This window comes from Alosa sapidissima, chromosome 11, assembly GCF_018492685.1.
Source record: "Alosa sapidissima isolate fAloSap1 chromosome 11, fAloSap1.pri, whole genome shotgun sequence".
Lineage (NCBI taxonomy): Eukaryota > Metazoa > Chordata > Actinopteri > Clupeiformes > Clupeidae > Alosa > Alosa sapidissima.
Genome location: NC_055967.1, coordinates 37,812,219 through 37,835,976, shown reverse-complemented (window position 1 = coordinate 37,835,976; position 23,758 = coordinate 37,812,219). Strand labels below are relative to the sequence as shown.

General features: G+C 42.1%; 1 protein-coding gene across 1 annotated transcript in view; it reads left to right on the top strand.

Annotated features, from left to right (window-relative positions):
* Positions 1-23,758, top strand: part of shisal1b (shisa like 1b) — a 101,252-nt gene that overhangs the window by 63,486 nt on the left and 14,008 nt on the right. The window contains 1 exon segment of the mRNA XM_042109495.1: positions 7,342-7,464. The gene's annotated coding sequence lies outside the window, so the exon portion shown is untranslated.

Sequence of the window (23,758 nt, the reverse complement as noted above, 5' to 3'; positions counted from 1 at the left end):
ACTGTACATGTTCATGAAAAACGATTCAGTTCGATGCGATGCGATTCGATGCAAGAATGGAAAGGATTCTGAAAGATTTTTTTATCATTTTCTCAAGGTGCACATTCATTTTATATTATCATGGTCATGGTTGTCAATTAGGCAAAAAAAATGTGTGAATATTATTATCTAAACTGAGGTTTGTATCATATAGTGTATTGAAATGAAAAAAGAACACAGCAGCCAAATACAACATAAAAATACTTTATAGACTTTATAGATTTTATAGTTATATCTGATTGATTGTTTTCAAGGAGCTGTAGCCTTGTTGAGGTGAGACAATACCGAAATAAAATAAAACCGTGCTTAAGACACTCTTGGCCTTTTCTCATATAGCCTACAAGAATAAAATAGGCCTACATATCAATGAACTCTCTGGGCTTATTTTGTTCCAACGGTAGACCTAATATGCAGAAACCTATAATGCCACAAGTCTGGGTGAATATGAACAAAATAATTGGCTAATAATTTGAGCATCGTTTTAGCAGCAAGGGCGAAATTATTATTTAACATTAAGGAAATCCCTTCATCAAACGTAAGGCTACTCTACAGACTATCGTTGCTGTGTTTAATTTCGTGCTGGATTTTGAAACAACGACCAAGTGCGAGTTGTCACGTGCTTAAATTGCAGTAGATGTATGGGTAATGAGGTCCTTTGACAACTTTGGGCAATGAATGTATTTACCCACAAATCCGTGCCATGTGTAGTTTTAAAACCGGAAGTGGGATGAACGTGCTGTTTGGAACGTAAATGAGAGTCTGAGCGAGCAGACAAGGTTGTGAACCGATTTGTAACAAGTAAATCGATAACGACCGGTTCATTTCAGTTTTATTCCGATACGGGGCTTCGCGTATCGATGTAGCCGTATCTTACAGGTTAAAAACGGATACCGATACGTATCGGTTAATCTTTACACCCCTAGTGTCCAGGTGTCCGGCCTCGTTGATGTTAATGATGCCTTAATTGGCAGGGTAAAACATCTTCCTGCTTTTGTCTTTCCTGTGGACTTTTCTTTTGCTGTCTATGGGACAGTGCTGTTCCACAGGAAGTTGATTTACACAGCGGCCCCATCTTGTGAAATGGGCTAATTGACTCAGATGTGTAGTTGTAGTGGTTGGTACCCACTTTAAGGGCTTGTTGTTGATTGGATCATAAACAGCCACGGCAATGAAGAGGATTGCCCAAAGACCCAATCGGCAGTGTGGAGGAGGGTGGATCTGGGACGCCAGACACCACTGTTGAGTCCTCTGTGGGCCTAATTCAACAAAACATGTGGCTCATTTTGACAAATAACAACAGACAACTGACCAGTTATTTTTACTGCCCACACCTGACGTTCTCTAACTCCATGTATTTCACTCCTTTTTGTGCATTATTACAGGAGTGTAAACTGTGAGGCTCTGGTCACGCCATTCAAGTTTTCTATTTTGACCACAGTCTTAGTAGAGAGTGCTATACATAGGAAATGAGCACACAGTGCACGCTGATCTGTTTCAGCTGTATGGGAGGTGAGAGTCTCGGTGACACGCACAACACGTTGGAGTGGCAATCATATTCTGAGAGTTCTGGTCTATATTGCGACAATCTATTCGTACAGGTCAAGCCCTCTTGAAGGTTAATGTGATTCATTTCTTTAGGCAGTGATCAGCAAAGTGTTTGAACGTAAATGTTGGAAACTTGCATTTTGTTCTTTTCCCTGTCAGTGAAGTTTTGCATTAATCTTCCATGTGCCCTTGAGGTGACTGCTTTATGCTGGGATTTTACACCTACAAATCCCTATAGACCAATTTGGAGAAGACGTCACAATTACATTCTAAATGCATCACTGGAAGCTGCGCATGCAAACTTGTTGCAGTAAAGGACATGACGACCAGATTCCAGATAAAAATGTTGTGTTGAGCTTTTGAGTTCTGTCCTGAGTCCTGTTGTATTGAGTTGCGTTGTTTAAACATGTTTCTAATGCACATCTATAGCGAAGGTAGAGAGCAGTGACCCCACCCGTTCATGAACCCGGGTCTCCGGGCCACTAAACCTGCAGCTTGACTGCAACTCCAAAGAGCCAGGCCCGTTGGTATGGCAGTCAGAGCGCATACTCAACTGTAGTTAGGGGCAGCCGTGGCCTACTAGTTAGTGCTTCGGACTTGTAACCGGAGGATCGTTGCTTTTGTCAGTTAGCAAGAGAAAACGATACAAGTTGATGATTTCCAGCACTTTATAATGAGTCATTACGAGTCATAATGAGTCATTATGAAGTCACTTGATATTCCAGCCCAAAGGTAATGAGTGGGAGACCCTGCAGCCAGCAACAGGACTAGTCACTCAGCAATGGCAAGCTGCCTCACATACTTGTTGTCATAGCAACTTATTAGATATTGAGACTGCATGAAACAAGAATATCTTCTGATATGTAAATCATTCACATTCTACTTCAGCTAAATGACACACTTTCATGTGATACACTGTAAGGTCACATACTCCTTTTGTCATAATTCTCGGCAAATTCTTGCTATGTTCAAATAAGCTGCAGTCCATTATTTAAATGGTGAATTTGTTTACTATTGTTTGAAAGTGGTTACTAGATTAATTCGTTTAATTTTGATATTCACATGCACTTAACAATACATGTTTATTGGACACCTGTGATACATGGTTGTGCACAGAGTACTGCTGTTGTGTTCTGTAATATGTTCCAAACGTCTCCCCTGCAGATAATCTGTCATTGTCTTTGCTTATTCCAATCAATAGACGTTGCACTAGTTTTGTCAGAGAGCTTTCATTCATGACGGCAGGGGGTGACCTCTGGCTGCCCGTCCTCTGGGGCTAGGCTAATGATTGGGGCTGGACACCCAGTAATGCCCCAGTGTGAGACACAAGCAAGGGAAATCAATATTCTAATATTCTGTGGTCTCTACATCAGTGAATCCTGCTTTTGAGAGATCATGCCCATGTTGAATAACACTTACCTTCACCTGCACAGTATTTTTCAGATCACAAACTTTTTTCACGCCCTGAAAAAAAATCTATTTTGGTGCCTTAGTAACTAAAGTCATAATCCAGGCTGAGTATAGTTAATGATTTGATGACTTTTTTATTACATCCTGCTGAACTAATCCAGGCTGAGTATAGTTAATGATTTGATGACTTTTATTATGTCCTGCTGTTGAAAAGATTCCGTGGAGCTCTGAGATTCTATATGTACTCACAGCTTAACGCAACACATACTATCTCCAGCAGGTCTCTGCAGTCCATGGGGACGGGTGAGAGTAACACAGTGACAGCCGTTATCACCACGGAGCCAAAAGCCTCTTTTCTCTTCAGCTCAGTTCATATGGGAGCGGGCAGAGCCGGATGGACACTTGTCTTTCCCTCCTGCTCACTCCAAAAGCATTTTGGATTTGTGTCCTGTGAACCTGGTGCCTGACTTGCCATGAGGCCCAAACAAACAGAGTATCAAACTGCCAATTTGTCCCTCTGCAGTGCAGAACAGAAAAAAGCAAAACAACCCTAGATTTTAAAAAAATATAAAAAAAAAAAATAGACATACAAATGGATGGTACAGTGAAGTGGACAGCTGGCTGATAGCAGCCAGGTTACCATGGAAACAGTTAAGACTGATGAAAAAGGACTGTGTACTTATAACAAATTAAACAGAATGTTAGCTGAAACTTAAGTCATATTTTTGAGGAAACAAACAAAGGATTTGTAAGGTACGTGAAGTTAGCACTATGCTAATCAATCTGTCAGTCAGTGTGAGTGAGTAAGTCAGTTACTGTCTTCCCTTGAGCAGCAAGAAATAGCCTACAGTATATTTTGCTACCAATATATATGCAGTATGTTTTTCAATGTTTAGCTTAATTATCAGAAATCAGCAATGCATCCTTTTGTTTGATTTAATTAGCCTTCATAAAATGTAAGAACTCCATAATATTGCACAGAACTTAGAATATTGACATTTTAAAAAGTTGAAATAATGTAATTCGTAGCACATCAAAGTACTGTGCTCTTTAGGACAAAGATGTGACTGAATTATCAGCACACCAATCTTTGAACCAGAAAATAGATGCAAATGTCCCCTATATTTACCGTAAAAGTGCAGCCAAGACTCCCAATGATGTGGATCCCAACAATCCACTCTCACTCCCCTGCACATGTAATTATTCCCCTGGTGAAGACTATTTCTGGACCAATTGATGTCTGAGGCACAAATGGGGCAAGTCGCTGGAATAGATCCTCAATCCCGTCAGCCCCTCTTCACCTTTGCTTTCACACGCGTTCAACGAGCTGTTCGGCCATCGTTCTCTCTTCTCTTCCTGCTCAGCAGTTCTCTCTCCTCTCTTCCTGCTCAGCAGGAGATGTCAGCTCTGGTCTATTTCCTTACAATACTTTGCTCTTGGAAATGCAACTTAGATAGCCATTATCAGTTGAATCATGACACATAAGAGCAGACACTGAAGATGCCACCACCTTTTTCTCACCAATCATGGCCAATTCAGTATCTCTTTAGTGTGTAGGAAAGTTGATGGGTTTTGGTTATGTATGTTTTTCATAGCTTTACTTTTTTTAGTTTTAAGTTTATATCATTAAGGGCCCCCATAATCCCTTGGTCAAAGGCTGGCACCCAGAATGGAGATGTATCAGGGTAGAACAGTAACATTGTATGATTTAAGACCTAGGTGGACACATACATATAGGCTGCACTTAATAAAAGTTGGTGTTCAGGAGTGAATTGGATTGTAGTTGTGTGGCATGCCAGTAGATCATTGGGCCCAAGTACTGCCCTGTCTCTGAGTGCGTCCCACCTGGACCACACCTGGGTCAGACCTGGGTCAGACCTGGACCACACCTGGGTCAGTCCTGGGTCAGTCCTCGGCCTCCACTTCCAGCATTTCCATCCGTTCCCCCCCCCCCCCCCCCCATGTGGATCTGCCTTCTACTTACCCGCTGAGGAGCACAAGGCTGAAAATAACAGCGAGCACTTTCTCTGGCCTGCCTGACGTCACACTAGCCATGGCAACTAGACTTCATTGATGGTGCAGTCCGCTGTCTTCAAACATTAATTTTTACCAACTTCAAAGTGCAAGTCTCATCCACCTCTAATTGCACTGCGTTTGATGTGTTGCCATCATGTATGCACACACATATCGTACTACGCAGATAAGCACTCACACTTGAAGACATATTGACTAATTCATGCGTAATGGATGAAGATGCACTAGGTCTATGTAATGGAATTACAGTGCACTTGTTTGCGACTCTTCCCTTTAAAAGGGTTATTCATTCATCTCATTTAGGATTGAGGCTCTTACAGAAACCTTCCCTTTAAAAGGGTTATTCATTCATCTAATTTAGGATGGAGGCATTGGGAGTTGCATTAATAAACAGTGAAGCATTTTAAATTGCCTCTTGTGTGAAATGTTCTCCAGAGATCATTTATTTATAGATAACTTTGGAATTGAATAATAGCATCATGTTGAATAGCACTGAACGCCTAATGCATTATAGGAGTGATTCATCCTCTTTTTATCCTGGTTCCTTTGGAACAAGAGGCGGTCACTTTAAAAGCCATCATTTTCTAATCAGTTTTGTATTATAGTGGTGGATTGAGGCAATTTCCTGCAGTCTCCTTCACTTTTGCTGTTTATATTTTATGTGGGTTTGTATATATGTGTGTGTGTGTGTGCGGTGTGTGTGGGTTTGTATGTGTGTGTGTGTGTGTGCGTGTGTGTATATATGTGTGTGTGTGTGTGTGTGTGTGTGTGTGTGCGGTGTGTGTGGGTTTGTATGTGTGTGTGTGTGTGTGTGCGTGTGTGTATATGTGTGTGTGTGTGTGTGTGCGTACCTTTACATCTGGAGAGTCTTATGCTATGCTCAGAGGCTTGGAGGCTGAAATGACAATGAAGATTTAATCCTGAATGTCAATAGAATTTCACTCAGTTCTTCTGGCCACCTGGAGCACGTTCACACACACACACACTATTTGATACAGGAACCCACATTGTAACATTCAGATAGTGAGGATGAAAGTCAGACACGTGACAAGTGAGTAAGTGAGTGAGTGTGTGTGTGTGTTTGATCAAAGGAAGCTGACAGCCCCAGGGTCTAACTAATACACACTCATCATGATTCAGGGCGGTTTCAGTGTAAACTTTGGAAACGGATACAACAGAAAGACCTGGATAACTTACGTCAGTTCGGCCGATTTAGTTTTTTGGTTCTTTAAATTCATTTGAATGCTTTAACTAGTGAGCTGATCATGATGAGTGTGTATTACAGTTAGATTGACCTTTTCCTCCTGGTGGCATCCTAGAATTTGGGCAAATAAATAAAGACATTAATATGGGTGCACGACAGTCAATTTCCATCTCAAATATGTAGAATTCAACCTGCTGTAATATCAATAAAAGACATTAATATGTTGAATTCAACCTGCTGTGATATCAATAAAAGACATTAATATGTTGAATTCTGCTGTAATATCTTATGATGATGCAGCGGTTACCAAAGTATGCACATGTTGAAAACAGAAATATTAGTTATTTCTTTATTCTGGTACTATATATTTTCATAATATAATATTTTCAACTTGCAATTGTCCAAGTTATAATAATATATGTTCGTTATATATGTCAGTTATAATAATATACGTCAGTTTGTGGTTTTAGTAGCTGCTGCGATTGTTCCATTATATCAACAGTAGCATCAGTATTGCACAATGTATTTTATTTTGTTTTAATATAATTTTACATTCTTTGCTGTTGGCTGTACATGATTAAATATGTGTGGGTTTTAGGTCTAAAGTTGGTCTCAATTAAGATGTTATGCAATGATGTTTGTCCTTTACTAAAACCAATAATGGACCACATCATATTGATTTCATATACACTTGAAAAAAAGGGAAAAAATCTATACTGCCTGAGTGCCAAATTGATCTGAGTGAAGAGTTCTGTCCATTGTTACCCTAATTACAATTGATGCTCACCACCTATCAGTATTGCATAGTGCTCCCCAAGTGCTGTCTAAAGGAAGCAAGCTACTCAAGTGTGATGAGGAGGAGGTGAATGGTGGTGGTGGTGGTGATGGTGAAACTGGACAAAGATGAGAATGGGCAACACAGAAGGTGTGTGGTCTCATCTATAAATGCACCACATTATTAGATATTTTATGCCACTTCCATGTCAGTTGTGGGGGCCATCTTATTTCGACCAGTCAGTTCCTGACTTGAATGCGCTGTATGAACAGAGAAGTGATGTGTGTTAATGTTTTATAAAGCGCTCCCTTTGGGTCTTCTCTTCTCACGTCAGGAGGTGCTGTGCAGCAGAAGATGGCTGTGTGTCTGATGTGTTCCTCTGCCTAATGAGCACCCAGCAGATGGAGACGCATGTGTTCGTCTGTAAAGCGATGAAGAGAGAGGGCTATGTGCAGAGGTATGGGTGCCGCTTTTGCCTTTTGCCTACGCTAACAAGCACACAAACAAACAAGCATGTACAACTCACACTACCTGCTGAGAAGGACATAGAGCTTATAAAAATGTTTCTGTTCCATGCAGTAGCTGCTATCATCAAGCCTCAAATTGATTTCACACTGAAACTAACAGCAGTGAAAATCAGACACTTAGGCTGAACTGGGAAGACATGAAGAAATGATTTCGGCAGCAATTCCACTCACTTCAGACTGATCTACTACATGATGCTTCAGTAATATTCACACCTTATCCAAACTTGGATACTATTTATATGTAAAAGGCAGGGCTCTACACTAACATTTTTTTCCAGGAGCACTTGTGCACCCAAGTTAAAAAAAATTAGGAGCACAGACAAAAATTTGGGCGCACAGTCAGTTCTGTACTTAACTTACACATAATCTAACATTACACTGCAGCTAACACTTAAACATGCCAGTGCACCAATTGCGAATATTAAGAATGACTGACAACATTTAGGCTACAGGAAACAGGATTTTAAAGATCAGTGCCTACTTTATTTTCGGTCTGTTCTATTTTCCTACATTTTGTTAATGTAAAATAGTATAATACATTGCCATATTTGCATTTAGCCTGTATATCAAGTATCCTGCCAAATGTAGGCTAATTTATTTTTTTGTGAATCCATCTGTAGCTAATCCAAATATGCCCATGGTGACCTATCTGACTGCATACTGCCTAATACTACTACTAAAACAGTCCATTTTCTCTTCCACAAACCCCAACATAGGCTAATTAAGGATATATATATTTTTTTTTACTTTTACTTTTTATTTGAAATATCTGCATTGATGGGGGCAGTAGGCAAACGTTAGGCCTACTTTCGTTTTGCACTTCAGCTTGTATTCGGTGTAAACAAACAAGCATGGGTGGAAGCCTGGAGTTGTCAGTAGCGTTCTACCTTTGAATAAAATGGGAGTATTACGGGAAGCTACTTTTGTGCCTGTTCGCTACAGCTATATTTTGCATATTGCAGCCAATACGTCAACTGGGCTAAAAGGCATGTTAGGTTACCTTTCCTTCTCTCACTGCATTCTCAGAATCTCATCCTGTTCCTCCTATATCCGATGAATTCGGTAGATAGAAGAACTCATTTCTTCAATCTTTGCATCTTGGCTGGCTAGTCTAACTTCCACTTTTTCTGCGTGCTCTTGGATTTGATAGAAGCGACTACTAGCGAGTCACAACGCGAAACTGCTAACGTTGATGGGAGGTGTAGTTTTTATGCTGCTTATTATGACTAAGAAGAATCTTTCCATTTTTACAGCGACTAGACTGACAGGAAACCATTTCTCCCTATCACTGGCAGATTCTTCTAGAGAGAGAGAGAGAGATGTCAGTGAGCTGTTTATCTTGTGCTAAGATGACTATGGGCTTTGATCAGCTTCTGCATACTAGACAAGTGCATATGCAATGGCATGCACTTTAGGAAGCTTTGTCTGAATTCTTGAATGACAGCTGCACCCCTCTTTCATTCTGGCTTCAGCTCCAGCCTCTCGATCACTTTCAGCTTCATAGTCCTGTACATGCTCCCACAGCATGCATGTCAAGTGGGTGAGGAATCCTCTTGCTTTGGCTAAGTTGGTGAAGTCTCCCGCTGAGAGCTCTAACTGACCCCAGGCTGTTATTCTGTAAGGCTTGCTTGGTCTATTTAAAATGTATGTCAGCCATTGTCTTTTAACATGCATTTGAAAAATGGTGTGGACAAGCCAAGAGATTTCTCTGACTGACTGAAATGCAGTGTATTGTTGTTGTTATAAAATATAAAAAATACGAGAAAGCAAGCAGCCCAGGTGTGAATGAATGGGTGGATTGAAATTTGCATTGTATTGTTTGTTTATATATGTGAAGCACATCAGGATGAAAGGATTTTTTTTTGTAAGTTTTAGGGGAATGGCAAAGCTCCTAACAAGAACAAATCCATGCCATCCAGACATGCCAAAAATCCACTTCCACCAGAGCCACTCCATACCACCCACCGCCAACTCACAAAACAGCCCTTTTACCTGAACTGACTTTCAAAGCTTCATAATAAACCACAGCAGTGACCACATGAGACACAATCAAATGCATTGGCTGGGGAAAATTGCTGGTACAGCAGTGAGCACAACAACCAACTCTGCCAAAAGCTATAAATCAACACCAAACTCACACAAGGGCATTAGTGACACCTTATTTCTTTACCTTAAAGATGCAGTCTGCTATTCTTCTAACATTTGAAATCAACAGCCAATTACATCTCTACATTGCCTTGAATTCTGATGTGTTTGTCCAAGCCACTTGTTTCCCATTGAGCCCCATATGTGTCCCAGCCAGGAATGTGTATGAACACATTATATTAACTCATTTCACAGGGAAGTATTGGCACAGCCATATTGCAGCTAATTTCCTCTCTTAGTTTAGCATACAGATAGGTGGTGAATCTCATGGTGGCAGAGGGAGGGCCAACCCCTGCTGATGCCCCAGGTGGAGACTGGACCCCAACTCTTTGCCTTCCTTCTCAGCCACAGCCAGAAACTGCATCTTTCTGTCTCTTCTGCCTGCTCTTTCATGGCTTTCTGGTGCCTTATACCTGTTGCACCCATGTCCCGGGGATCAATAAAGTATATATCTCTATCTCTATCTCTATCTCCAAGTCCTCCTTCCCATGGGACTGTAAGCTCCACCATCAGGACGGTCTTGCAAGCAGCAGACCACATCACCAGGTCTGGACGTTTCCACTATCTCCTTGGGGAAATGGAGCTGCTTCCCAAGGTTGACTGCTAGTGTCCACCCCTTGCCTGGTGTGAGAAGACTTCCTGTGTCCTTCAGGTGGTGGGTGTTACCCCTCTCCCCAGCCCTTGTAAACTGGATGGAATGTGCAGTTAGGGTCGGGGGCCTGCTGTTTGCTTTCTGCCTGCATGTCTCCACCACCTCAGCGAGCTTCAGCACCAGGTCATGCCTCCACCTGTAGCAGCCTTGTGCCAACGCTGTCTTGCAGCCCGTCATGATGTGTTGGAAGCTCGCGTTGGTAGCGCTACACAAGAGGCAAGATTCCTCACGTTGGTAGAGTTACACAAGAGGCAACCACCTCCCGGTGTTGCAGCCTTCTCATTGCCAGGGCAACCTCCACCTCGTCCTTCCATTTCCTCCCAGTTTGAACCTGGGCACCCGCAGTTCTCACCAGATGAACCTTGAAAATCGCCCCGTTTCATTTTTACACTTTCTTATTACACTTTTAAGTTTTAAATGGGAAAATTACCAGAAATTTCAGTCACTTTTAAGCGTAATGCTAGCAGGCGAGATGCTAATGGTCTAATCCGATTCAATGATCTATGCTAGGCTGGAGCTAAAAGTGGTGAAAATCAATTGTTTAACTCGAGAGTAGGTGGAAAATGAGTGTAATTCACTTTAATACAGTCTTATTGAAATATCCCTTTAATACAGTCTTATTGGAATATCCCTTTAATACAGTCTTATTGGAGTTTTTAGTAATCAGAATGTGGTCTTATTATGACCGCCGCTAGCATAGTGGTTATACAGTATAGGTTTAGTCAAGAGTTTTTTTTGTCTCAGTAAATTTGTGATTTTGAACGATTCCTGGGACACTGAAAGACTGGGCTGCACAAAACATGGAGGGCATGTAGCCCCGCAAGGATGACACGGAACCGTTGTTTTTCTGTGAATATCTCGAGAACCGGTTGGTCTCCAGGGGCCATGTCAACACATCCCATATCCACTCATTTGAGGTGTAGCGCCCAGGGCCGGCTGAAGGGATGGGCAATCTGGCCAATTGCCCACGGCGCCCAACTACCAGGGGCACCACGGCGCCCAACTACCAGGGGCACCACAGCGTGGCTACAACACTGAAAACACATTGATTGTCAAATAATGACATAGACGGTTTAAATGCGGGAGCAGCAAGTAATTCATTTTCAGTGACATCGGTTAAAGTCATGAATGAGACGTTCAAAGCATAGTGCTGCAGAATACAGAAAAGTGCACAGGTTGAAAAACTTTTCTCCTGCATATGATGAGGGTGCTGATCTTCAGCCAGAATCGCCAGGTTGCTAGCAGTGGAACATGGCAGAGGGGTCAAATCTGAATCTCACCATGTCACTAAATCAGGGCATCAATGAGTTAGTTTTCCCGCAATAAGAAGGTCCTGTTGCGGGGTGATATGAGACAGCGACAACCGAAGTGCGTTCCTAATGTCACGTGTCATGCCATTGACTAGCATTATTTATTTTTGCTGAGAAAATATGCAGGAATGAGCGGTGGTCATATTTTGTACCGCTTTGTGGTACATCTAGTTTGCGTTATGGCAATCGGGGTTAATGTGTTCACATGACTTATGCGCAATTGGAATATTGTCATTATTTCAGTTAATACAAGAATATGGTGGGCATGTAAACGTAGTTATTATTATGCCAAATGAGCACTTACAGTATTAGCCCAAGTGTCCAGCTCTGTACTCAGGGCTGCTTTGACTTGGCTTTGTTGCTGTTGAAATTGTAAGTAGCCTACCCTTGGGTGAACTTCGTTTTTGTAATGTGGTTTGATAGTCTCTTGAACAATGTGTTTGCTCGACCGTTTTATTGTGAGCCCTGTATGTGTTTAGCTTGGTTTCTTGATGGCTAGCTCGCTAGCTAGTGGGGGGTTTAGCGTAGCAGTCACTCGCTACCGAAGCTGCAGGGGGAGCTATGTCGTGAAATATGCGAGCCCAAATCAGGCGAAAACCCAGAAACAGCGAATGAATAACCAGACTTGCATAGGGCTTCTTTAAAAAGACAAAAAGCGTATTATAAAATTCTCACATTTTGAAATGTATCTCACCACAGAAAGCTGCCAGCTGGACATGACTTTCATGTGTGTGTGTTTTTGGAAAACTGGATTATGAACATGCTTTGCCATTGAGGAACACATGATGGCGTCGTATTATGAACACGCTTTGCCATCGAGAAACACACGAAAACGTTGGATTATGAACATGCTTTGCTATAGATAAACACAAGATAGCGTCGTATTATGAACACGCTTTGCCATAGAGAAACACACGAAAACGTTGGATTATGGAAATGCTTTGCTATAGATAAACACAAGATAGCGTCGTATTATGAACACCCTTTGCCATAGAGAAACACACGAAAACGTTGGATTATGAACATGCTTTGCTATAGATAAACACAAGATAGCGTCGTATTATGAACACGCTTTGCCATAGAGAAACACATGAAAATGTTGGGTAGGATGAGCTATTATTTTGCTCTGTGTCTCCTCTTTCATCTGACATGCGTGGCATATCTATCCAATCACGGGTTCATGAGTAATTCAAACAAGAGTAATGGGTGCGCAGGTGAACGCAGAGCAGATTTTTTTTATTTGAATACTTGATCGTAGAGACCAGTGCATACTCTCGTTGGAAAGCCCCTCTTCTGCTCTGTCAGGCGATAAAGTTTTCATCTCGCTGCAACGAAGCAATTTAATAGAGATGAATGGTTTGACACACTTTGCGTCAATAGGCCTCTAAGGGTTAGGATTCACTTCTAGTGTAACAGCATGGGATCTCTTACTGTAGTGTTTTCCCTTCTCTTCTTTACTATTGATGAATGGTGAACCATTCTTTCTGGTTACTAATTTAGTGCTACAGTGATGAGCAGACCTTTAATTAGTGACCATTGGCATGACAGTGAGTAGATAATGACATTTTTGTGTTTATTTTTTTGCAGCTTTTTAATGTCATTCAGCCTCCTAGTGGTTGAAAATGCTGTGTGCACAGACATAGCAGCAGGCTTGTCCATCGGGCAGTCAGGCTGCACAGACATAGCAGCAGGCTTGTCCATCGGGCAGTCAGGCTGCACAGACATAGCAGCAGGCTTGTCCATCGGGCAGTCAGGCTGCACAGACATAGCAGCAGGCTTGTCCATCGGGCAGTCAGGCTGCACAGACATAGCAGCAGGCTTATCCATCGGGCAGTCAGGCTGTGATTGACACTGCCCTTTAGACTTGCACCACTCTCTGGTCAAGCACATCTTCATTTATGAGTGACCGGCAAAACCAGGCAAAGGTCAATATATGCAGGATCAATGCAAAAATGCCATGGATAAATATCTCCATTTGCCCGTGCTGCTGTGGAGCCCATTCATGTGTGTGCTGACCGCTCCATATGAGCCTCTCCGCTCCCTTCTCTCTCTGCTCCCTTCTCATAAAAGCCTTTGGGATGCCTCTGATGTGGACATGTTATTTTGGATAATCTATTAGCCACCATCAGAGTAACACCAGCAGCGAAATGCCTTTTCCTCTGACATACAAGAGGTTTTCTGGAGAGAGAGTGCTTAAGTTGAAATGCCTTTTCCTCTGACATACAAGAGGATGTCTGGAGAGAGAGTGCTTAAGTTGAAATGCCTTTTCCTCTGACATACAAGAGGATGTCTGGAGAGAGAGTGCTTAAGTTGTTTTCTTGTAGAGTCACATTGTTAGGGATGCTCACCCCAGAGACATGGCCTCCAGTAGCTTTTGCCACCCCCACATTTCTCCACCGGGACACTTCTGGAATAATATTTCAGCTCTCTCTCTCTCCCCCCCCCCCCTCTCTCTCCCTCTCCTCTCTCTCTCTCTCTCTCTCTTCCTCCCCCTCTATCTTTCCTTCTCTATCTGTCACTCTTGTGTGTGCTGTTTTCTTAAACATTTAGCTGTTATGTGGATCTAATTATTGACACATAGATCAGCTAATGGATTCCAAGGGCATATTAGACATACACACACTCAGACACACACACACACATTCTCTAAAGTATTTCCCCAAAGTGGAAGCATTCACAGTAAATCAGCTGAGAGGTAGCAGTTGACCATGTGCTTCCATCTCATCATATTTCTATGATCCTCTTGTGCACTGACACCCTCTGTTTCTCTCTCTTTGTCTCTTTGTCTCTCACACACACACACACACACACACACACACACATCCCACACCAGTCTCTCATGTGCACACACACACATCCCACACCAGTCTCTCATGTGCTCTCTCCTTCTCTCTCTCTCTCCTCCCCCACTCTTCCCTCCCTCTTTCCTCACTACACTCTCTCTCTCTCTCTCTCTCTCTCTCTCTCCCCTCCCTCTTCCCTCACTACTCTCTCTCTCTCTCTCTCTCTCTCTCTCTCTCTCTCTCCCTCTTCCCTCCCTCTTCCCTCACTACACTCTCTCTCTCTCCCTCTCCCCTCCCTCTTCCCTCACTACACTCTATCTCTCTCTCTCTCTCTCTCTCTTCCCTCCCTCTTCCCTCACTACACTCTCTCTCTCTCTCTCTCTCTCTCTCTCTCTCCCCTCCCTCTTCCCTCACTACTCTCTCTCTCTCTCTCTCTCTCTCTCTCTCTCTCTCTCTCTCTCTCCCCTCCCTCTTCCCTCACTACACTCTCTCTCTCTCTCTCTCTCTTCCCTCACTACTCTCTCTCTCTCTCTCTCTCTCCCCTCCCTCTTCCCTCACTACTCTCTCGCTCTCTCTCTCTCTCTCTCTCTCCCCTCCCTCTTCCCTCACTACACTCTCTCTCTCTCTCTCTCTCTCTTCCCTCACTACTCTCTCTCTCTCTCTCTCTCTTCCCTCACTACACTCTCTCTCTCTCTCTCTCTCTCTCTCTCTCTCTCTCTCCCTCCCTCTCCCCTCCCTCTTCCCTCACTACACTCTCTCTCTCTATCTCTCTCTCTTCCCTCACTACTCTCTCTCTCTCTCTCTCTCTTCCCTCCCTCTTCCCTCACTACACTCTCTCTCTCTCTCTCTCTCTCTCTTCCCTCCCTCTTCCCTCACTACACTCTCTCTCTCCATCAGTATCGCCTCATCATTTTGCGTGCGCTCACCACTCTCCTATTCCAGGTGGACTTTTGCCCTCCCTACTTGGATACGGCTCTGGGGTCTGGACTAGTGCCCCCCCCCCCTCTCTTCCTCTTTTCTCCTGCTGAAGTTGGTGGCTTTCATCTCCCTCCTGTGTGAAAGAGCAGGATGTTTTTGGGTTGTTGCGACGTGTGGTAACATGAGACGCTCAGAGAAGCATGGAGCGCGTGAGGAGTAATTGACTGGAGGGAGGAAAGCAGGGAAGACCCTCTCCCCAGGAGTCTCTATAGAGGTGAGTGGAACCAGACAGTCTCGCAGAACAGAGAGCGATCACCACTCTAGAACCAACCTTTGGGAACCCCTGTGGAAGTCGTTTTTGTTGGTTTTTGTTTTCTGTCAAAGTTTTTTGTTAAGTGGCTTCATTGGAGTGGTTCTTTTCATTGTAAATAGATGAATATCCTGACAGTAGGAACATTAAGAACCTTGGGATCTAATGAAAAGTTTGTCTTGAATGGCTTGGCAGAACTCCTTAAGTTCCATAGATCAGTTCATCTCACTCTGTTCTTTCACTTGGCTTGGAATTCTATCTGATATCCAGGTGGACTTGCTCTTTGTTTCTCTCTCTAGCTCAGTATCTCTCTCTCTCACACTCTTTCTCTTTCTTTCTTTCTTTCTTTCTTTCTTTCTCTCTCTCTGTGTCTGTTCCTTCCCTGCGATTGTGAAGCAATTAAATGGGATTGGCAAGCAGCGTTGGTAACTTGGAAACAGGCATGTGGGGGTGGGCTCTGCGCATGAGGGGATTTTAAAGGAAAATAAAAGGAAAATCCCTCTGTGCTCCACTGAGGCAGCCTTCTCCCAGACTAATGATATTATTTTACACACTGCTGTGTGTGTGTGTGTGTGTGTGTGTGTGTGTGTGTGTGTGTGTGTGTGTGTGTGTGTGTGTGTGTGTGTGCGCGCATGGCGTCTGTGTATGTGTGTGTATGACTTTGAGGCAGAAAAAAAAAGATTTATTGACTGAAATGAAAAGTGGTATGTTGCATGTGTGCATGGCTGATCTGATCTTAGCTTCTCTGTGTCTGTTTCTTTGTCTGTGTGCATTTGAGCTTGGGCACATGTGATTTGGAGTTTGGACCAACACCCTCCTCAGCTGTGTGCATGTCAGCTTGGGCACATGTGATTTGGAGTTTGGACCAACACCCTCCTCAGCTGTGTGCATGTCAGCTTGGGCACATGTGATTTGGAGTCTGGACCAACACCCTCCTCAGCTGTGTGCATGTCAGCTTGGGCACATGTGATTTGGAGTCTGGACCAACACCCTCCTCAGCTGTGTGCATGTCAGCTTGGGCACATGTGGTTTGGAGTCTGGACGAACACCCTCAGCTGTGGGCAGTGAGTCCGTCTACACTCAGGCACAGTAAGCCTACAAAGCTAATTATTAAGGAGTAATTGGCAAGGCTAATTATTAAGGAGTAATTGTTAGACTGGTGTGAGATCTGCTGACAGATTCACTCCTTATAACACAGGTGAGCATAATCACCCCTCCAGTCAGAGGCCTTGGCTGTTCCTTTATTAAGCACTCTTGACACAGGGAATTATTTGATGGGAATTATTTAATGGGAATTTTCCATTAGGCACTAGTGGGACATTAGGGAGTCCACAAAATCAATCATTTTAAGAATTCAGTATACCAAGCACATATTCAAATGAGGATAAGCTGACAATAGAGTGTTTTTTTATGATATATGTTATATTGCTGTAGCCTAGATGTCTATTGTACCCAGTGAGTTGGACTAGATGTTTGTGAAACCAGTTATCAATCCTGTGTCTTCTATGGAAGATATACCAGCATAGTAGCATATGTTTGGATGTGGAGAGGGAGACAGAGTAACACAGAGATAAGATTGGTGAGGTGAGGGGGTGGAAGATCCCCACTATGCATCACAAGCCAAATTCAGTTCATGGTTCTGTCTTTGAGGTATTTCAAACCTTTTATACAAACAAGTTTACAACAGGGTTTAATTTAGAAACTATCTTTGAAGGACCTTTTGTGCTTTAGGAAAAAAATTATTAATTAATGTGTTCTTGCAACCTCCTCTTGTCATAGCACCTAGTAGTCTGCATTCTGGTTCTTGATATACCTTGTGTCTCCTCTTGTCATAGCACCTAGTAGTCTGCATTCTGGTGCTTGATATACCTTGTGTCTCCTCTTGTCATAGCACCTAGTAGTCTGCATTCTGGTGCTTGATATAACTTGTGTCTCCTCTTGTCATAGCACCTAGTAGTCTGCATTCTGGTGCTTGATATAACTTGTGTCTCCTCTTGTCATAGCACCTAGTAGTCTGCATTCTGGTGCTTGATATACCTTGTGTCTCCTCTTGTCATAGCACCTAGTAGTCTGCATTCTGGTGCTTGATATACCTTGTGTCTCCTCTTGTCATAGCACCTAGTAGTCTGCATTCTGGTGCTTGATATACCTTGTGTCTCCTCTTGTCATAGCACCTAGTAGTCTGCATTCTGGTGCTTGATATACCTTGTGTCTCCTCTTGTCATAGCACCTAGTAGTCTGCATTCTGGTGCTTGATATAACTTGGCGTGTCTCTGCAATGGGAAAGCTGTGAAAGAAAAGTTGTCAGATTTGCATTTGCAGCAAATGGCATTTGGCATAAGAGTGCTCCTTCATAGCCCTAAGGCCTCATATGATAAGAGTGCTCCTTCATAGCCCTAAGGCCTCATATGATAAGAGTGCTCCTTCATAGCCCTAAGGCCTCATGTATATATAAGAGTGAATGAACGCATCAAACCTCCCCTGTCTGAAGGACAGCTGTGCTAGTATAAGCTACAAAACTGTAACAGGATTCTTGGTCTGATCCTTACAAATGTCCAGACTGCATGGTGCAATGCTGTATTTTGCCGTCTTTCTGTTATTTCTGTGCAGTAATCTGACCAGGTTTTGTAAAAGTCAGTGTTCAGGTGATGATCACTATCATCATCTATCATAGCAGATGAATGGCAGCAATCTGTTACTCTGACGTATAGTAATGGTTTTGTGAATGGTGTGAAATGTGTAGCTATTCAGCTTGAGGAGAAAAGAAGCGTCTCTTCAGGCCTCTTGGATAACAGCCTACGCTAAAGCCGTGAGCCAGGAATCAAGGCGTCTGTTGACAGGCACATTCCCAGAGTGACGTGTAGTAACACAACGTTTTATCTCTCCAGTTCTAAAAGTAGACTATGCACTCTCAATTCAGTTGAGTTTTATGCATGCACTGTTAGTTATGAACAATTGTATATGTTTTTAATATGATTAATGATTATTCCACACATATGACCGAAAATTGAAAAACGTAATTTTCTAATTTTATGTCTCGCTGTTAAGGAAATACAAAGGTGGTTAGTTCCAACGTTTTTTAGTATCATTGACATTTTAGGAAGTAGGTCTAGAACAACATTTTAGGAAGTACTGTAGGTCTAGAACAAAAGACCATGCCAAAGACTTGAATAACACAAGGATACAAGATAAAACTGGATACAATTGTACAATGCAAATAAAACACAGAGAAGTGGCAAGTGAAAAATATTCTACTGTAGAGCACAACGTGTTGCAGTGGGGAGTCTCTGTCACTGTCACTGTCCCCAGTGGAGGCCCAACCCCCTGATGGCAAACATGTGGGTAAGAATGTCCAGTAGTGATCTGCTCAGACGGCATGTGTTTGCTCTTTCCATAGACGCCATGTGTTTGCTCTTTCCATAGACGGCATGTGTTTGCTCTTTCCATAGACGGCATGTGTTTGCTCTTTCCATAGACGCCATGTGTTTGCTCTTTCCATAGACGCCATGTGTTTGCTCTTTCCATAGACGGCATGTGTTTGCTCTTTCCATAGACGGCATGTGTTTGCTCTTTCCATAGACGCCATGTGTTTGCTCTTTCCATAGACGGCATGTGTTTGCTCTTTCCATAGTTTCTACTTTGATGCACTTAGATTAAAATAAGACAGTTTTCCTTTTTGCCTATTTTAGGCTAATCTTTTGAATCACTTCAGCCTTGCTACAACCTTGTTTTAAATGATGTCGAGTAATGTCATCTGCCGAAGAAACCTTCAGTCAAAGTTTTCCCCAGGACTGAAAGTGGTTCATTTAAAGGCTAATAGCTAAATGGTTTCCAGAAGAGTTATGTGAACTCAGAGGTCCAAAGAGAACATATATGTGTTCCCCTATGTGTTCTCCTATGGGGTCATTTATGGGGTCTCCTATGGGGTCACATATGTGTTCTCCTATGGGGTCAGGCTGGACTCTTCTTCGCATACTTGATGATTTTCAACATAGAGGGAAGTATATCGTACACTATGACAATGACACAAGTAATCTGTCATCTTAGTGAATACATGCAGCAATCCGCATGCATGTTGTGTGCTTTAGCTGTCCTTCAACTGTCCTGCCTGTAGATTTCCCCACAAATATTCTGACAGTGTTGCTTACTACATCATTTCTTTCAGATGTACAGTAGTGTATTTATGTGTTGCTGCACGCTATTCAAAGTGGCTGTTATTCAGAGTAAAGGGAAGCGCACTTTTGGAGGAGCAAGTACTTTGAAATGAAAATCTAAACAAATGAATGTTTGGCATTGTGTATGTTTTTTACACAAAATGTTTTTTTTTCTTTTCTGCCCCACATGGTTGTGCCAGTTGTTTGTGTAATCAGCTACGGCAGCTGGATGTAAGAACATGATGTAAGAACATTTAGCTGCCTTGAGCTGCTTTTGACTCCGTAGCCAATTTGAAAATAATGATTTTAGGTTCCATATAGATGTCTGATTTTGAGGTATTTGATTAAGTCAGCGTTTCGTCTTGTATTTTCAAGTCAGGCTTTTTTAAAGTAAACCATCATCAGGTCCTAATCACTTCTTGGAATACAGTAGATGGCATTAGGGAGAGCAATGTCCCCAAAGTAGGTAGTGATCTAATCATGGAACAAATCATATCAGGCCAAATCACATTACAAGTCATCCTTATACAAGTCCAAGAGTACCGTAAGGTGTAGCCAGTGTAATAGACTTTACTTTTGCTCTGTTTTTATTATATATTTATAATAAATAATATTCTATATTCCAGATTATATATTTATAATAAATAATATTCTATACTCCATTATATATTTATAATAAATAATATTCTATACTCCAGATTGCTCTGTTTTTATTATATATTTATTATAAATAATATTATATACTCCAGATTGTCCATTTACAGTGCGTGACATAAAGACTTTAGAAAACTTTAAAGTAAACTTATCTAAATGTGTCACAGTGGATACTGGTCTTTTCAGTCCGGTGTTAATAAATAATGAAAAATGTGGATACTTTTCCTAGTCTGTGCATGCACTGACACACAGACAAACACACATTCAGAAGCGAGAACTACCAGAGTGGGATACAGAAAACAAAGTACCACATGCTGTGAAGTGAGTGAACAGGTTATCAATAGTTTCTTCTAGGGATCCTGATTTAAAAAGCCCAAGCTCAGCTTGTCTTTACCTTTGTTAATTCAAAATGGAAACTGTTACTACATTCTTCCCCTTTAAGAGCGCCCATCCAACACAAACAACCAATAGAGATCATTATTGATTGTAATGATTAATATATATATATAGTCTGTCATTATCATTCACTTACAGTGATAGCAGTATGAGCTGGCAATGAAGGATTCTAGGTCTTTTAGGCTGCCTTGGTTTTATATCAAAGCCTGTACACATGAACCATGTTGTTATTAAGAAGCAAACATGTTATGCAACATGAAAGCCAGCATTAAATAATAATTCTATGAGAAGTTTAGAACCAGATCTAGTCATGTGTGTCTCACTTGTCTGGCTTCCTTCATTTTACTTTACAGATTTAAAAGCAAAACATTCAAAAGTGTAACGAAAAGTGTCTGGAGATTCATTAGACTGGAACTACTGCTCAAGAAATAGTGGCAAATTAAGATCAGACAGGTAATGAAATAAGATTGTTAAGATAATATAATTAAGCCTTTCAAGTGACCCTCAAGCCATCCATTTTCTTCTTAAAGTAAGTTTTGGTTTTTGTTATTTTATATAATCATAAGAGAGAAAATAAAACTGTCAGATACAATTTTATTTTTTGACATTCCTTTCTAGCTCTGTGTCTTTGGGTCAGGGATCTTCGGCCAAAGATCAGACATGTATGAGAAAGCACTGAGCCGTGGCAAATAGAAGTAGACAAAAGCACTGAGTTGCTGCACATCCAGACTATTGTGTGATGCTGCCGATCGCCATCATTATTGGACTCAGTGGAGTCAAAATGGCTTGGCCAGGAAGAAAATCAATTTTTGCCATTTCCTGTCACAATTAGTGTTCCGTCATCTCCATTAGTACAGTAAGTGCATTTAGTGCATCATCTGTTTCGCACAACAGAAAAGGCAACTAGTATCCACCGGGACGATGCACATAAGCTAATGCAGTGCCAAGTGGACCATAACTAAGAAAACATCAATGTTCCCTTCAGACACCTGCCATTTGTTAGACAGACTTTATATAGAACATATACAGAGTTAATGCATTTGGTGAATAGGCAGTATTATGTGTCTGATGGCACTTGGGACCACTGGGGGAGATGAGCTTTGTGATATTTTCTGTCACAGTCATACACAGTACCTGAGCATGTGCTCTAAAGACTCATGTGTTCTAAAGACTTATGCGTTCTAAAGACTCTAAAGACTCATGTGTTCTAAAGACTCATGTGCTATAAAGACTCATGTGCTATAAAGACTCATGTGTTCTAAAGACTCATGTTCTAAAGACTCGTGTTCTAAAAACTCATGTGTTCTAAAGACTTGTGTGTTCTAAAGACTCATGTGTACTAAAGACTCATGTGCTCTAAAGACTCATGTCTTCTAAAGACTTGTGTGCTCTAAAGACTCATGTTCTAAAGACTCATGTGTTCTAAAGACTCTAAAGGCTCATGTGTTCTAAAGACTCATGTGCTCTAAAGAGTCATGTGTTCTAAAGACTCATGTGTTCTAAAGACGCATGTGCTCTAAAGACTAAAGACGCATGTGCTCTAAAGACTCATGTTCTCTAAAGACTCATGTGTTCTAAAGACTCATGTGCTCTAAAGACTCATGTTCTCTGGGAGACTGAGGAAGATGTGCTTACCATTGCATCTTCCACACGACATTCATTCATTTTTTGGGGTATTTATAAGGGACAATAATGGACTCTGTGGTTACAGCTGGATAATTCTGCATGCCATGGTCTTTTATATCCATGTCTCACATGGGTTAGACTAGAGTTGTGTTCTAACTTATATAATGTTGTAATATAATACATTCTGGTCCCTGACCCACTTTGAACCCTTGATCCCATAATGAATTCAATATATTAGACTACAGTGGTAGGCTCGTTAGAAACTATTCAACCACATGCATATTTTTTATCCCTTTGAAAAAGTACTTTTACAGAGAGGCAGAAGTGCCTTAATTCTCTGTCAGAAAAGAGTTCATAGCAGCTTAGCTTAAGCCCCCTGGCTGTTCTAAGGTATAGCCCTGATCATGTGTACATGTACAGATGGAGTTAAGGCCCCTGATCATGTGTTCATGTATGCAGATGGAGTTAAGGCCCCTGATCATGTGTTCATGTACAGATGGAGTTATAGTATAAGTATATATACTCTTTTGATCCCGTGAGAGAAATTTGGTCTCTGCATTTATCCCAATCCGTGAATTAGTGAAACACACTCAGCACACAGTGAGGTGAAGCACACACTAATCCCGGTGCAGTGAGCTGCCTGCAACAACAGCGGCGCTCGGGGAGCAGTTAGGGGTTAGGTGCCTTGCTCAAGGGCACGTCAGCCGTGCCTACTGGTCGGGGTTCGAACCGGTAACCCTCCGGTTACAAGTCCGAAGTGCTAACCAGTAGGCCACGGCTGCCCCCCCTGATCATGTGTTCATGTATGCAGACGGAGTTAAGGCCCTGATCATGTGTTCATGTATGCAGACGGAGTTAAGGCCCTGATCATGTGTTCATGTATGCAGACGGAGTTAAGGCCCTGATCATGTGTTCATGTATGCAGACGGAGTTAAGGCCCTGATCATGTGTTCATGTATGCAGACGGAGTTAAGGCCCTGATCATGTGTTCATGTATGCAGACGGAGTTAAGGCCCTGATCATGTGTTCATGTATGCCGAATAATGTGAATTAATCAGTGATAATGCAGTTAAATGAAATCACAATTGGCTGAAAACAGCACAAAACAGCAAAAGTTATTACCTAATACTGTGACTTTCCAATTGCGATGCTGGGTGGTCACCTGCTGTATTTGTTCTTATGTATTAAACAGTGTTTTACTCTGAGCTAGCAAAAAGAGAAAAGAGAGGCCCCAGCATAGTCCTGGCTGATTGCTGTTTCCGCTGATGTTGTCAGC